Source organism: Rhinichthys klamathensis, unplaced genomic scaffold (assembly GCF_029890125.1).
Source record: "Rhinichthys klamathensis goyatoka isolate OS25496 unplaced genomic scaffold, OSU_Roscu_1.1 h1tg000184l_1, whole genome shotgun sequence".
Taxonomy (NCBI): Eukaryota; Metazoa; Chordata; class Actinopteri; order Cypriniformes; family Leuciscidae; genus Rhinichthys; species Rhinichthys klamathensis.
In genome coordinates this window covers 1,547,476-1,564,527 of record NW_026606712.1, presented here as the reverse complement: position 1 = coordinate 1,564,527, position 17,052 = coordinate 1,547,476, and the positions used below count along the sequence as shown (strand labels likewise).

The window sequence follows — 17,052 nt, the reverse complement described above, 5'->3', positions numbered from 1 at the left end:
CCGTGTCTCTACTACTCTCACAAATGGTGTATTATAGAAGGAACGGTGGTGTATTATATTACACTGGTGTTCAAAAGTTTGGGTACAATAAAATATATATTTTTTTATAAATTAATACTTTTATTCACTAAGGACGTTTGATTGGTCAACATTGACCATAAATACTTTTACATTGTTATAAAAGATTTATATTTAAAATAATAGCTGTTCTTTTGAGCTTTCTATTCATAATTATTAAACAGCACAACTATTTTTACATTGATAATAAAAATAAATGTTTCCTCTGCATCAAATCATATTAGTAGGATTTTTCTGAAGGACACTGAAGACTGGAATGATGATGCTGAAAATTCAGCTTTGCATCACAGGAAAAAAATACATTTGAAAAATGTATAAAACAGATATTTTAAATTGTAATATTTTTTCAGAATATTACTATCTTTATTTTCGATCAAATAAATGTATCCTTGGTGAGCATTAAGTATATTGTATTATACAAAAAAAAAAGTATTTTGTAATGAGAATATTCCACACTGCAGCTTTAATGAGTATTTTATTTGAAGATAATGCACTCTGTCTTTTACCAGATAATGCCTGCCAGTGCTTTGGTATAGACTATAGAATGGAATTTTTAAGTTAGTAGTCTGCTTTGGATTTTTAGACAACTTTTGGATTTCTCCAGACAGAGATAAGACATTTTCATAGGCGAAAAGCCAGAGGTCAGGAGCCAGGTAGGATCCATATTGTATTATTCCCCCCATCCCACTGCACAGTACTTGTTCAACTTAATTTCCAACCCAGTCGACTCAGGCGCCGGCCATGTAATTTTGCTGGGAGATGGAACTCCGTAATGATCTCCCTGGTGAGGTGAGTACGGGATGAACCTCTGACACTGGAGATTGGTGTTGAGGGAGTGTAACATTTAAGCCTGTGTGATTGCCTGCAGCACTCTGATCAGACAGTCGGCATCTCCGACAGATCCCGAGCTCTCCCCTTCCAGCAGTGTGGATTCAGATTCAAGACGTTTACCAGTCTTATTCACTCCAGTTTTTGTAGTGCGTGGTTCTCCTTTTTAATTATGCCATAGTCGTTCTTAGTGAGCCTTCATTTGACATGTCAGCACAAGGGTAAGACACTGTAAAATAATGATTTCAAAACCTGCTTTTGCGAAACCAATGTAGTTGGGATGAAGTTGATTCTTAGCTTCAGTTCAGAGTATGTTTTTAACTGAAATAACTAAATAACTGTTATAAAATCCACTGTTATTTGTGTAGATCTTTGTCTTACGTGATTTATATTACAGAACTGGAGCAACTTTCCTATCAACCAAATAGTATATCCATACAGTATATCCATCCATCCATTATTTTTGCTATTGCCATGCGTCGATGACACTTTGGGAACGCCCCTGCGTGATTGCGTCTGAAGCACTTATCTCAACTAGTCCAACGGCGAGAGTGAGCATCACGGGCGGGTGACGTTACGACCAGGAAAGGATAAAAGCACATCCGGTTTAGAACCGCACCAGCTTCTGTGCCTTCAGCAAGCGCTCTATGTGATCTGTCTCTGTCTATTTATTGTTGTTTGTCCTCAAGAATATATATATTTATATATTAGACAGGAGTGTTTGCAATAAGAATCTATTGGCTCAGATCTCACGTTTGCCGAGCCAGTGCGTAGATTACGGGTCTGCAATAAAGATTCTGTGACTCGATCTCGGATCTCGCTTGTGCCGAGGCAGAGTGTAGATTGCGGGTTTGCAATAAGAATCTATTGGCTCAGATCTCACGTTTGCCGAGGCAGTGCGTAGATTATGGGTCTGCATCTCTACAATAAGAATCTACTGGTGTTAGACCTCTGAGGGCAGCCCTGACCGGTGTGGAGCGGTGTACACCTCAGTATACGGTGCCCACCCCACCTCGGTGCCCTCAGGAGGTCGTTCTGCCAACCCCGCCACCCTTGGTGCCTCGGGGCGCAGCGGTCTCCACTCGCACCCTCTGTGGGGGGTTCAAAAACAGTCAGTTCGGTAGTTTCCTGCCAGTATGCTTCAGGTCACTGAAGTGAGTGTTTCAGTTACACCAGAGGCCAGTCTCGAGAGACTGGTACCCTTAGTAGATTATCTGACAGAATGGAAAAAAATCTGCCAAATATATCTCAGTGTGTCCTGCACATAGAGTAAGGCTACAGAATCCAGTTTGGTTCTCGTCAGCCACGCTACAACGGGGTGTTGCTCACGTTAGTGCATCCCGAGCAGGCTCTGGTAATGGAGCAAGAAGTAAAGACTCTGTTAGCTGAGGAAGCTATAGAGCAGGTGTATTCACTCGACAGAGAATTGGGTTTTTATAGCCGTTACTTCATTGTTCCGAAAAAGGATGGGGGGTTGCATCCTTTATTAGATCTCTGTTGAATCGTGCAGTCAAGAAATTCAAGTTCAAAATGCTAACATTCAAACAGATTGTGTCTCAAATCAGATCCGAGCACTGGTTTGTCACGATAGACCTAAAAGACACATACTTCCATGTCTCCATCCTCCCTCAGCACAGGAAGTTCCTCAGGTTTTCTTTCGGGGGCAAAGAATACTAGGGCTGCAGCTATCGATTCTTTTTGTAATCGATTAATCTAGCACTTAATCGATCGATTAATCGAGTAATCGGATAAAAAAATGTGTGTGTTTTTAAACAACCAAAACAAATAATGCATAACGAAAATGATGTGGCTGTAAAATTATCAAGCATTTGGCTTTTATTTCTCAAAAAAAAAAAAAAAAAAACTGTTATTTATTCCAACTTCAACATTTGGCTCCAAAAATAAGCCTATATATTGCAATTTTTACCCATTTAGTATAAGTGCCAACAATGTTCTATGCTCAATTACTTTGGTAGCCGATTAAAATGTCTTCCCCAAAAGTACGAGTGGATTTGGAGAAGCAGGCTGGGGAATTTCATTTTTTGTTGTTGTCTGTAACTATTTGGAAGACGTGACATACAAACAAGGTCTCGCAAAGACTGCAATACAATATTTGTTCCTCCATCACGTCTCGGTGTATACAGTGAATGCATGCTGAAATTATTGTTGCGTGGCTACATAAAAGTTTAAGCATATGTGATGCATTGCCGCAATTGATCTGACTGGCGCGTGAGAGAGATGAGGGTGCATGCGTGTGTGAGGGATTCACACACCGAACGCAAATTTAATTATTTGCGCGAGTAGATTACATACAAAGTCAATGCAAAGACGCGAATAGACGCATCATTCGCGCCGGGCGTCGCGAATGACGCGAATTGGGAAAGTCTTCCGCGCAAGTTGAAACATTTGAACTCGAGCGAATGTTCAAGCGTCTAACTAGACGCGATAAACGCGTATTTGACGCTCTATTCGCGTTCGTGTGAACACCATTAGTTTACCTTGTTTCAGCGACGCTTGGTGAGACAGCATGGAGTGGATGTTTTCGGTTCAGATGCTGAATCATTGAAGTCGTACTGTTGTGGTATGCCAGGTCTACTTTGCAGTAGACACATTGCACCTTTTTCTCTTCCTTTTTAAGTATGTAATGATCCCAAACTTTAGACATTCTCTGCCGTTTATGGACATCTTTACTCCCCGCCATCGCACCAACTAATTTCAAAATGTATCACGCGCTATAGATCCCTGCGCGTATAGTGCGCGTCATAGGAATTTAACGAGGCTTCGAGGCAGAATTTTTGCCTCGAGGCATTTTTGTAATCGAGTAAATCGAGTAACTCGATGAATCGTTTCAGCCCTAAAGAATACCAATATCGGGTACTTCCATTCGGTCTAGCTCTATCACCCCGTTCACGGAGGGCGTAGATGCAGCTCTGGCCCCGCCCAGGCTGCAGGGCATACGCGTTCTGAACTACTTCGACTGGCTGATTCTGGCAGAATCAGAGCAGTTAGAGGTTCGGCATCGAGATGTCGTCCTCGCTCACATGAACAAATTGGGGTTGAGACTCAATGCCAAGAAGAGTGTTCTTTCTCCAGTACAGAGAACCACTTTCCTTGGTCTGGTATGGGATTCAGTCACGATGCGAGCCGTCCTATCGCCCGCTTGTGTAGCTGCTATCCTCACAGCCACGAAAGAGCTAAACCTAGGTCAGTCACGCACTGTGAAACAGTTAGAGAGACTGTTTGGCCTCATGGCAGTAGTGTCCAATGTGATACCCTTTGGCCTGCGTACATGAGACCTTTGCAGTGGTGGCTCAGGACCAGAGGGTCGCGTAATCAAGGATTTTTGCCCGCAACAATCACAAAAAAACTCTGCGTTTTTCTGGAAGGACTGGCTACAGGGGGTTAATAAAGACCTTCTGAAGCTAAGCCATGCATTTTTGTAAGAAAAATATCCATATTTATAACTTAAAGGTCTATGACATGCTGTTTTTGGATGCTTTTATATAGGCCTTAGTGGTCCCCTAATACTGTATCTGAAGTCTCTTTCCCGAAATTCAGCCTTGGTGCAGAATTACAGCCACTACGAGCCAGTCCCATATTGAGCTTTCTTTAGGACCCCATTTCTGTGTCTGTAGCTTTAAATGCTAATGAGGAGGAGAGAGGCGGGGCAAGGTGGAGGTTGGGGGTGTGGCCTTGACCAGCTTGCAGCCACGGTAGCATGCGCTAATGTTTACAGTGTTTCCTGCCATGCTTCGCTGGTTTGCAAGCCATGATGTCTCTCGAGAAAAAAACAATATCGCGCTCGCACGGTCGTAGCTCATTTTCTCATAGGCGGACAAAGTAGAGAAAGGGGAGGTCACCTTTCCCTGTATGAAGACATATAGGGAAGATTCCAGATTGGCCCATCTGAGCTTTCATTTTCTCAAAGGCGGAGCAGGATACACAGGGCTTGGTTTACACCTTTCGCCATTTCTAGCCACTGGGGGGCCATAGGCAGGCTAGGGGAACTCATATTAATGTTAAAAAACCTCATGAAGTGAAATTTTCATGCCATGGGACCTTTAATAAACTATAATCACTGGCTTTCGGTAACAGCCATACGCGAGTCCAGTTCCAGCGGAAGAGTGACCTCGAATCCGACGTACAGTATGACTTATTGACAAATGCGGAAGCGCAGAGGATAGAGCAAAACAAAACACCGTTCACAAATTAGAAGTCTAAAATGAGAAATGTCGGAGGATTTCTATATAATAGAAGAGGAGCTTGAGTTTATTGCCCAGCCCTCTTTGTTTGAACCGTGATAGGCGTCTACTCTCACCTAAGCTCACGCCACTCCTTCGTCATGGCTTCTGGGTCATCGGAAGCCAGTGATTATAGTTTATACAGTTATAAATCTGAATATGTTTCATACAAAAACTCTTTAATCTCTCCCTGAACACTCATGCATTCAGTGCAATTAAATTATAATATTGTGAGGCATCATATTGAATTGTGATGTCTGTATCATGATGTGAATTGAATTGGGAGGGTAATGAAAATCTGTTTATAATTCTGATGCCTTTTTTTTAAATGTAAAAAAAAAAGCAGTTGGACTTCATTGTATGTGTAATAGAATGACTGTTTTCTGCTTTTGCACCTTGAAAGATGTGTGATTTATTTATACTTATTTGAGCCACAGATGTTTGAATACCCAGTCTGGGCATAAGAGAAATGATATTAATGAGATGAGGGAAAAGAAAGGGGGTAAATGCTTTTGAGCTGCAGCTGTGCACGCTGTTGGCCCATCTGAATCATTGAAGGAGAAGTCTATTCTCTGGATGATTACTGGACAAGCATTTATTTGAAACGGTTCAGGCTGTTTTTCTAACCTGAATCTTGCACTCTGTTGTTCATACGGATCGCTGTACACTAATTAATTTGTGCAAAAGCAGTTGGTGTCCTCATTATTTCACAGACATTCTCGCACATTTTGAATTACAAGACCACTCTCTGGATAAATGGACAAGCACACAATAATTTGACGGGGCCAGCTGCCAATTCAAAACATTTATTTAGCAAAAGTCTGAAGAAAGAAGACAAAAAGGCACTTTTACTTTAACTAGCCTTTGATCAGAGAGGAGATACTCTTTATTTCTGCAGGGCTTTAAACTAGTAGTCCTGACCCAAGCGGTGTCATTCGTTCCCACTGCAACAGCATAATTAAATCATTAATTGGAAAAAAGTGTCCTCACCTGCTTTTATTAACGTGCTCAGTGACTGGGAATTATTTTACTATCTAATTAGATGCTTATTTACACCTGGCGAGTTCACTCTCTCTCAAATCTAGTGCTGTAATGAAGTGGAATTACTGCTGAGACACGCCAGAAACTATTGTCCTGCTGCGTATCACTGGTGTTTTCTCGCTCTGTCTGCTGCACCGCCCCGAGCTGCTCGCTCAGACCCTTCTGCCTGGTGAAATGCCCAAGGGGTCATGGTTTAGCTGGTTAGCATGTCCTCGAGAGCCCCGGCTGGTAGATGCCTCTCTACACACTCTGCAAGAAAAAAACATCTTTCTCCATTGGTGGCCTTTCAAAATTTGACGAGAGCCTAAAAATCTTATTTCTCCAGCATTGGAAACAGAAGTAGTAGACCAGCTACACCAGCTCAGTTTGACGAGGGCCTAAAAATCTTATTTTATGGTTTAGACCAGCTCTAACCAGCATAAACCAGCCTGGACCAACATGGAATACATGCTGGTTTATACATGAAGGGTCACTCAGTCTGCCTATCTATCTATCTATCTATCTATCTATCTATCTATCTATCTATCTATCTATCTATCTATCTATCTATCTATCTATCTATCTATCTATCTATCTATCTATCTATCTGTCTGTCTGTCTGTCTGTCTGTCTGTCTGTCTGTCTGTATCTATCTATCTGTCTGTCTGTATATCTGGCTATCTATCTATATCTGTCTGTCTGTCTGTATCTATCTATCTGTCTGTCTGTCTGTATATCTATCTATCTATCTATCTATCTATCTATCTATCTCTCTATCTCTCTATCTCTCTATCTATCTATCTATCTATCTATCTATCTATCTATCTATCTATCTATCTATCTATCTATCTATCTATCTATCTATCTATCTGTATGTCTGTCTGTCTGTCTGTCCATCCGTCTGTCTATCATCATGAACCTCCTTGGTCCTCCAGAGTGTAATGCGTCTCCGCTCACTCTGCACCGTCTCGTGACACCCGGTCATGCCCTTCTTCCAGGTGAAATACCAAGCTTCTTTAAAGTTTAGCACCAGATTTCTTGTTGTCTTTCATCTTGATTGACATGGAGCACTGAAAAGGTCACCTTGTGTCAACTCCAGAGCTGACTTTCCGGGATCCATCGTCCTTATTTTTTTCACCACTCTTTCACTGGGAAGTGGGAAATCACTCACCTGTCTGAACTGTGGGTCACATGGGCTGGGATCAGTTGCTTTGATGGGGATATTTGGGACTGACTTTAAGATCCAAACAGCCTGGATCATGTATGGCTGTATTTATTGTTCAGCCGTCTGCATTACAAAGAAATGCAAGTGTCAATCGATAAGATGAGCTTGCGGGGAGAGAATGCTAAGCAGCTCGAGTGCTATCAGAGATGGCAGAAACCCTGTGGCTCCTGACCGAAGGAAAGCTATTTGATGGTCTACATTTTTAAAGAGTTATCAGCACTCCATCAGTTGTTTTCTGGCCGGAGCTAATGCAGTACCATACGTGGGCGACAAAAGCCTTAACAATGCATCTAGCTTTTTACACCTCGTCTGTCACACTAGAATCTCAAATGCGAGTTGAGTGGGGTCTGCTTGGCTAGAGATCCATTAAAAAGAAAGAGAGGAACATATAAAGAGAATATCCCTATAATTTATTTAATGAAAGTCTTCTGTGTAGGTCACACTAGACCTGGGGCATATTGCCCATTTGCACCTTTGTCCAATTCATATTGAATGCCCTGGGGAAACCTGTTGATTGACAGCTCCTTTGATAGCTTAGTGAACAGGGTGTGCTTTTATAAGATGAAAGTGTTTCATTTGACCCCAGAGAAATAAACTTTCTCTTCTTTATTGCAAAGTTATCAACATTGAAGATGGACTAAATGGTTGAATAACATCATATTTTTGCTATGAACTAAATTTCCACAGTGGACCAGAATTGATATAGAAATCAGAGAGCAACAGCAAAGGATAAAACAGCAACTCTTATAATAAATCAGGTAATATTAGAGATGATTATAGTTTTTCTGCATGTTTTTATATTGTATATATGTTTTAAATAATAAATAGCAAAACAATTTAGCTTGTGCTTAAAGTACATATTAAGGAATTGTTGCTAAATAGGTGCTGGGTGTAAGTTGCATGGGTTTGTTTCTTACAGTAAAAAATTGTATTATTTATTTTTCCCTCCATGATTTCCTAATGGGAAAATATAATGTTTGTTACTGTATAAGTTTGAGAGTATACACTCACCTAAAGGATTATTAGGAACACCATACTAATACTGTGTTTGACCCCCTTTCGCCTTCAGAACTGCCTTAAAGGAACACTTCACCCATTTCAACATTAATCTTTATTGAAAGTGGGTCATATATGTAGTCGAAATGTAAAAGAAATTTTGAATTTAGTGCCCTCTTGACCGAGAAAAGACAGAAAATAACTTTAGGGCGCATTTGTATGAAAGACAACAAATCCCACAATGCACCACATTGCACAGCTCCGCAAGCCACTCCCACTACTCCAGAACAGCGCAAACATCAGATAAATCACTCGTCTACAAGGCTAACGTTAGCTGCCACCAGAGTTAGAAATTCATTTCACACAAAATGTATAGTTAGTTGGCTGTGGCGAGCAGGACGAGGGCGAGGGACGTGAGAGCGGCGCGAGGCCGGTGGCGTGAGTGATAATGAACGACACCTGTGAGACGCACCGGTCTCTCTCGCGTCTCTCACCGAGGAGCGGACGCATAAAACGAGGAGCGACGACAGTCCAGATCGAGAGAGGAACAGGCCTGATTTTATGGTGTGTTTTGTTTCTGTTGTGTGTGGCCAGCAGTGAGGGGCTGCTGGCTTATACTTTTGTTTTGTGTTTGTTTATTTTACTATTAAAATGTTTAAATGTTCGCCGATTCCCGTCTCATTCTTCCCACAACAACGAACCCCTTTACATTGGCAAACTCATTAGCGAATTACTCCTCGTTTGTATTTCTTTCTATATGGTGAATTATTTCATGATACCTGGATGTTCAGTCAGAACATATGCGGTGCGACACTAGGATTGTTCACATCACAACACAAACGTCCGTGTGCTCGTCTGATCCAGAGATTTCGTCCAGGAGAAATTGCGATCATTGAAATTCTCTGCAGCAGACGGACTCTATCTGTGTCCGTAGCGCACAGCGAGAGCACACGCACCAGCAGTCCGCCTCAGCGCGAGCCAGTCCGGGTTCCTCGTCCGCTTCAGTCCGCCTCAGCGCGAGCCGCTCCGGGCTCCTCGTACGCGACAGGCAGCCGCCTCCTGTGCTCCTCCTCAGCCTCAGCTGCTCTTCACTATACTGCGGCTCGTAAAGATAGCCACGAACACCGGATTCGAGCAGCAGAATTTCAAAATCCTCTTCTTCCATATCATGTTTAGTTTCTTCCGTCATTGTCGTAACTTCCTATCTCCACAGTGCTTGTTAGCTTAGCTTCCAAACAAGATGGCGGATATTGCTTTCTGTATCTGCCAGTGAAGTCCCACCCACTGATCTGTAATAGGTCTGTAGCGTGAGTGAGTTCCACACCCTGAATAAATGATGAGCTTGTGTTTGTAGTCTCTACACTTTCAATGAAATTTATCTTCCGTCCTATCGTGACGCAAAATGACGATATTTACGTCACGATAGGACGGAAGTAAAACACTTAAATCCTTTTTTCTCCCATCTCAGAAAAAAAACAAGCAAAATTCCACCATCATTATAATATATGACTGGGTTTCTAACAATACAAACCTTAATGCAAATGGGTGAAGTGACCCTTTAATTCTACGTGGCATTGATTCAACAAAGTGCTGAAAGCATTCTTTAGAAATGTTGGCCCATATTGATAGGATAGCATCTTGCAGTTGATGGAGATTTGTGGGATGCACATCCAGGGCACGAAGCTCCCGTTCCACCACATCCCAAAGATGCTCTATTGGGTTGAGATCTGGTGACTGTGGGGGCCATTTTAGTACAGTGAACTCATTGTCATGTTCAAGAAACCAATTTGAAATGATTCGAGCTTTGTGACATGGTGCATTATCCTGCTGGAAGTAGCCATCAGAGGATGGGTACATGGTGGCCATAAAGGGATGGACATGGTCAGAAACAATGCTCAGGTGGGCCGTGGCATTTAAACGATGCCCAATTGGCACTAAGGGGCCTAAAGTGTGCCAAGAAAACATCCCCGCACCATTACACCACCACCACCAGCCTGCACAGTGGTAACAAGGCATGATGGATCCATGTTCGCATTCTGTTTACGCCAAATTCTGACTCTACCATCTGAATGTCTCAACAGAAATCGAGACTCATCAGACCAGGCAACATTTTTCCAGTCTTCAACTGTCCAATTTTGGTGAGCTCTTGCAAATTGTAGCCTCTTTTTCCTATTTGTAGTGGAGATGAGTGGTACCCGGTGGGGTCTTCTGCTGTTGTAGCCCATCCGCCTCAAGGTTGTGCGTGTTGTGGCTTCACAAATGCTTTGCTGCATACCTCGGTTGTAACGAGTGGTTATTTCAGTCAAAGTTGCTCTTCTATCAGCTTGAATCAGTCGGCCCATTCTCCTCTGACCTCTAGCATCAACAAGGCATTTTCGCCCACAGGACTGCCGCATACTGGATGTTTTTCCCTTTTCACACCATTCTTTGTAAACCCTAGAAATGGTTGTGCGTGAAAATCCCAGTAATCCCAAGCACCAACAACCATGCCACGCTCAAAATTGCTTAAATCACCTTTCTTTCCCATTCTGACATTCAGTTTGGAGTTCAGGAGATTGTCTTGACCAGGACCACACCCCTAAATGCATTGAAGCAACTGCCATGTGATTGGTTGATTAGATAATTGCATTAATGAGAAATTGAACAGGTGTTCCTAATAATCCTTTAGGTGAGTGTATATTGTTCAAAAAAAATAATTGTAATGCATTCTGCCAAATAATGATCAAATATTGATAATGATCAATATGCCATGTTAGACTCAGAAAGAGGCAGATTTGAGCTGTAGTCACACTGGTGTTTCTCAGAGCAGACTTTCAGGTTCATTACTTTGAAGTTCTGCCTCCCAGTTGGGGGAACAATAAAAGTGCATATCTGAAATGCGAGACTCAAAGAGAGCAGGGTTTTGCTCAGGCTAATTATGCCACATCCCACACCTGCCTTGTGCTACCTGATCACAATTTCAGAGAGTTGGTAACAAAGTCCCTTTAAATAACCCACACCAGCTCTTAGATTGGCAACATTTTTTTAATCATATTCAGTGAAATCGACACTATAATCTGACAGAACAACATAAATAAAGTGGTTTTAGAAAAAAACCCGAGCTTCTAACTCCACCTGGAGCGTGTTATTTGTTTTGCAAAAATCCACAGCTCCCGGATCATCGGCTCCAATCAGCGCAGGGGGGTGTGAGATCTGACTGTCAATCACAGATCGGGCACACGCCACCCCTCGCCCACGTTACACGTTAGCAACTACAATCTATCGGTAGATTAGCCAGGGCAGCATACCTCCAAATACTCCATGGTGTTCACAGAAAATCTGGTGCACACGCACTGACGAGCACGAACTCGGTGGGAGGGTATTCGTTGATAGTGGGGGAGGTGCATGAGAGTTGTAAGCATTCAAAATGTTGCCTTAGTCCTCTCAATCTGCCAGACTTGCAGACTGCAGCTTTAAGGGGCCGTCACTTCAGAACAGTGTAAACCATGATGAGTGGGAGCTTGGATATATATCCCAGTTCTGCACATTCACTCTCATCTTGTGCAACCTTTACCGTTCTAACAGGCAGATCCGTGGTTTGGCAGAACAGACGTTTGGTAAATCCGTCACATTAATAGCATCTAACTCAGGATTGCATGGCTCTTTGCAGGTGTGACTAGCTCAGAGGCTTGCATTGATATTGTGCTGCAAAGACAGCTCACAGTGTTTTTCGTGCCAGCTACAATGAGAAACAGCTCTTTAAAGGGATAGTTAACCCAAAAAAAGTTATATCACTTGTATATTTCTAAACCAGATTGTTTTGTAAAGTGAGTCCTGATAAAATCATTCTTTTCCGGGTTCTTATAGTTTAGAATCTTCAAATTAATCCATTCTTCTGTTATTCTAGTTTATCTTCAGTTTGTTTCAGTTTAGTAGTATTTTTGTTTGTTGCTACTGCTATCTTGTGGCTTTTTCATGTTTAATCAAGGCAAGACCATGTTTTTTTATACACCATTTATATAAAGCTTAAATTAGTTAGTGGCTAGGGGTGTAACGGTACATGTATTTGTACCGAATATTCTCTGTGCAGGACTTTTGGTTCGGTACGCATGTGTACCGAATGATTACAGTGTTGTTTTAACCACTGCACATGTGGAACTTCCTGTAAGCAGAACATAATTTCAAACTCCCAAGTTTCCCCCTATCGTTTATATCGATATACTTTGATGTTTCGAACACATCTGATAAATAACGAAGGACACAGAGTGAGCTGCTGCCGGATAAGTGCCTGATCCAAGCTGTCTTAAACAAGAGACATGCTTTATATTAAGCACTTCAAACTAAATCATAATGGCTTGCCCTACTATCAGATGCAGGTGTTGTTTAATGCGTTTGAAATCCTTTTTCCTCAGCTCACAACAATGATCTTACAGCTGTATACTTACCTGCTAATGTAAAGAAGTATTTCCATTTCACATTTTCAATTATCCTGACAGCAAGTGAGTCTATATTTAACTTTGCAGACTTCAATGGATGAGTGTCGGCATGTGCATACTGTACTATTTTGCATCCAAATTCTCTTCCCCCATTTTGCAACAGCATCATAAACTGCAGATTATTTGTTGCTGACTTATATTGACTTTTTTATTTAAAGACAGACATGGTTTGGTCAGTAAACCACTGTTTTAATTATTATTATTTTTTTCCTGCTGTACCAAAAACATACTGGACTGTGTTTAGTTTTTTGGCAATATGAAAAGTTATTTTAGTTTTTTTTTTTTTATGTGAGATTTTATTAGTTTTATTTCAGGTAACAAAAATGTTTTAATATAGTTTTAATTATATTTTTTGTTAACAATAATGACTTATTTTGATGTTGGAATAGCAATTAAGCCATATGGATCACTTTTGTTAAGCTGTTTGTCCTTTTTGGAGCTTGAGAGAGGTAATAAACTGTCTTTATTTGGAAAAGCTGAGTGTGAGTCTGCTTTCCAAAGGAAAAGAAAAACAGTTTGGGCCAGATTTACTAACAGCTTGCGCTAGCACAAACCCTCTTTTGGCATTAAAAAACTACTGTCAGGATTTACTAAAAACACGCAGTGAAAAATTAACGCTGAAAAAATTTTTTGCGGCTGACCTTATTGCTTATGCATTTGTTGGAGTTTCCATTTCAGACGCAAAATTTATGAGAGGAGAGTATTTAAATGAATCACGCAAGGGGATTTGCTAAGGTTTGCGCTAGTCAATTTACTGGTATTTGCACTGTTATTTACCGCCCAAAAAAAGCACGTCTTAAACCGGATGCTAATTTGCGCTGCTCTTGGTAGATAGCGTTGGTCATTATGGAAATGATCCGGCTGCGTCTGTGTTCTTTAATTTGCGCATCGTCTTTAGATCAAGCACAGAACTTCAGGTCTTTTTTGGAATTGCGCTCACGCTAATTTGCCCTGTTTAGTAAATCTGGCCCTATATGTGTTTGTAACTACATGAGAATGAGTTTTTTTTTTTTTGCTGAACTGTCCCATTAATCCTCAGGAGCTCGTCCTGTTTTGACAGACCACATTGAATGAGTTAGCATGTTGCCTTAGGTGTTAGATGCGAGAAAGAGGGAGTGAAGGCCACAGTAGCGTCTGCCAGTGAAGAGACGCCAAACAAACTAACAATGAATATGGATCAAGCCCTCACACACGCAAAGCAGTCTGGGACACCAATCCTGTTCAAATCCATTTATGTGGAGTCTATCTAAATAGGACCTGAGAGCCAGCTTCTGCCCGCAGGGCCTCAGGGACAACCCGGTCCCATCATCCCCTCCTCACCTGGCAAAACAAGTAACACAACATAGTCAGAACAAGCCCACGAGGAACCAAACCCCACCGTGTGCTATTGACAAGCATTGGAATAGCCGCAGCTCTCCTCTGTCTTTATTCACCAGCTAACACCTGCCAGCAGTTCACCTTAACACAGAACTAGCAGGCTGGAAACCGCACTTTAAATCAGAAGTCGCACATCAGCTGTCAGCGCGAGGTGTGGATGAGGTCAGAGCAACAGAATTGCTGTTGTTTGGGAATGTTTCTTTTTTGGGGTCTGCATCTGTTGCAGGGCAGGACCGAATGTTGTCTTCAGTTATTTGTAATATTTATAAAGAAAATACCCCCATAGAGTATAAATTATGGAACAAGCATGAGAATAAGCCTTCCATATGACGGTTGGTTCATTTTATAAACCCTCGGGTTCCTGATGTCAATCCAACCTCCTATTCCCAGGTGCCAGTCGTTCAGAGGCACGAGCGCTGCTAGAAATCACACGTCTGTCCTCGGCGTGCTGGTGGATCGCTGCTGTTTGCCTCCATCTTCTTCTTTTATGCTGGCTCACAACGTCCGTCGTCCATGCTAAACCTAATGTGCAAAAACAAAGGAAATATTTGTCTCCTAGGCATTATCTACAAATGCACACATTTTCTTATATTTTCTCGGCTGTGTTGTGTGGACGCTCGGTTTGTGTGACAATACCTTCTGACGAAACTCCTACATGTGCCTTGAAGTTTCCCCAGTCCCTGAATCACTGAATATTTTATAGTTTTAGTGTCTTTTTTGCCTGTCAATCTGCCAGCTGTTCTCCTTTCTTTCTTTCGTTTTGTGTGTGTGTGTGTGTGTGTAGTGTAGTGTGGTATCAGATCACCTTTCCACGCTTCATAAGAATTCATTAGGCATTGTGTAAATTAAGGCAACGACAGATTTAGGGGAGGAAAACAAGGACGTCTTCACCCCTCTTCTGCTATTTATTGTCTCTGCCCAATTCTCTCCATACTTGAAAAGGCTGTTCTGGCATGTTCCTCCACATCTCAACTGCAATTAACTATAGGTCATGTACTTATTCATTATCTCTATTTGTGTCTCAGGGTTGCTGTGCTGCTGTAAAAACAGGCCCAAATATAGAAATGCATATAGATTGTCATTGTGCACTGTGAACCTTTTTACACTGAACAAAATTATAAATGCAACACTTTTGTTTTCGCCCCCATTTTTCATGAGCTGAAAAATCTAAGACTTTTTCTATGTACACAAAAGGCCTATTTCTCTCAAATATTGTTCCCAAATCTGTGTTAGTGAGCACTTCTCCTTTGCCGAGACAATCCATCCACCTCACAGGTGTGGCATATCAGGATGCTGATTAGACAGCACAGGTGCACAGGTGTGCCTTAGGCTGGCCACAATAAAAGGCCACTCTAAAATGTGCAGTTTTACTGTATTGGGTTTTACAGTTTTTACAGTTTTACAAATGACTTTTATATATAGACTAGTGCTGTCAAACGATTAAAATATTTAATCGCGATTAATCACATTAATGTCATAGCTGTCTCACGATTAATCGCAATTAATCGCACATTTTTATCGATTCTAAATGTCTCTTGATTTCTTTTTGTCCCATTATTTTTTCTCATTTTAATGCTCTTATCAACATGGAAAAGTGGATCGGCTTGCGTTGTGCAAATGTTTTTTATTGAAAACAATATTGGCATATACTGTGTTCAATTTCACACTAACATTCTCACTTGGAGCAAATAATCTCTCACACAATGTAACTGTCCATCAATAAAAGGGTGAAAGAAATACTGACGAGGTCCTGATATTGTCGAGGGGGCGGAGAATTAGCATCAGCTGTGTGTGTGTGCGTGTGTGTGTGTGTGTGTGTGTGTGTGTGTGTTTGGCCATCAATAGTGTTTCAGACTGGACGTGCTGCGATGATGATAGCTCAGTTCACAACGACAAAACACACAGATCACTTTGGTCTTGTCAATGGGACCATTTGGCAACTTTTTAAAAGTAAACTTTCCATTCAGAATCTTATTGGCATCCATTTTGGCGTCTCGCGCTCGTCATCCACTCAAAACGTAACGTTAACCTACTATTTGGCCGGCTGGCAAGCCCAAACAAGTGTGTGCGGCGTGCCTGTTGTTTTGTTTCCGGTCTAGCTAGATCCACTTGCGCTTTGGTCGACGAAGCAACAAAACGTCCTCGCACGGCGCAAGCCATTGAAATGAATGGGTTTCATAGCGCAGCGCAGCGCATGCCGCGTCCTGTTGCAAAAGCATGTGAAAAAAAACTACAAAGTTTGCTAGGCCAAAAAGACCGTTAATCGTGCGATAAAAAAATTAACGCTGTTAAAATGGGTTTGCGTTAACGCCGTTAATAACGCGTTTAACTGACAGCCCTAATATAGACTATAATATTTTACACTTATCCCAAAGCCAGACTTTCAGTCTTGAAATATGGATATGGATGGATTATAAAAATATTTAATTAATCTTTGTGTTTGTGTGTGCGTGCGTGTGTGTGTGTGTGTGTGTGCGTGTGTGTGTGTGTGTGACATTTCCATTCAAGCTGTATTTTTGGTAAATTGTATAAAAAATATTGACAATACTGTATAATTGTGTGGATTCAGTTTACATGAAATGTTAGCTATGAAATCAGCCTTAGAAAGACAAATAACTTGTTATATTTTATTCCAGAATTTTATTCCAAAAATGTTAATTTTTAATTTCCATCATAGAATAAAAATTCATTGCATAATTTAAGGTGTGGTAGAAATGACAATGTGGTAGGGATTTTTATGAAAACAATTGACACTGTTAGTGGACAAATTAAGCTAAAGAGATTGTGCCATAAGACCAACATTGCCCAGTTG

At 41.4% G+C, this 17,052-nt stretch overlaps 1 protein-coding gene across 3 annotated transcripts in view; it reads left to right on the top strand.

The window, feature by feature from the left end:
• Positions 1-17,052, top strand: part of sdk1a (sidekick cell adhesion molecule 1a) — a 363,622-nt gene that overhangs the window by 222,679 nt on the left and 123,891 nt on the right. The window lies entirely within an intron of this gene.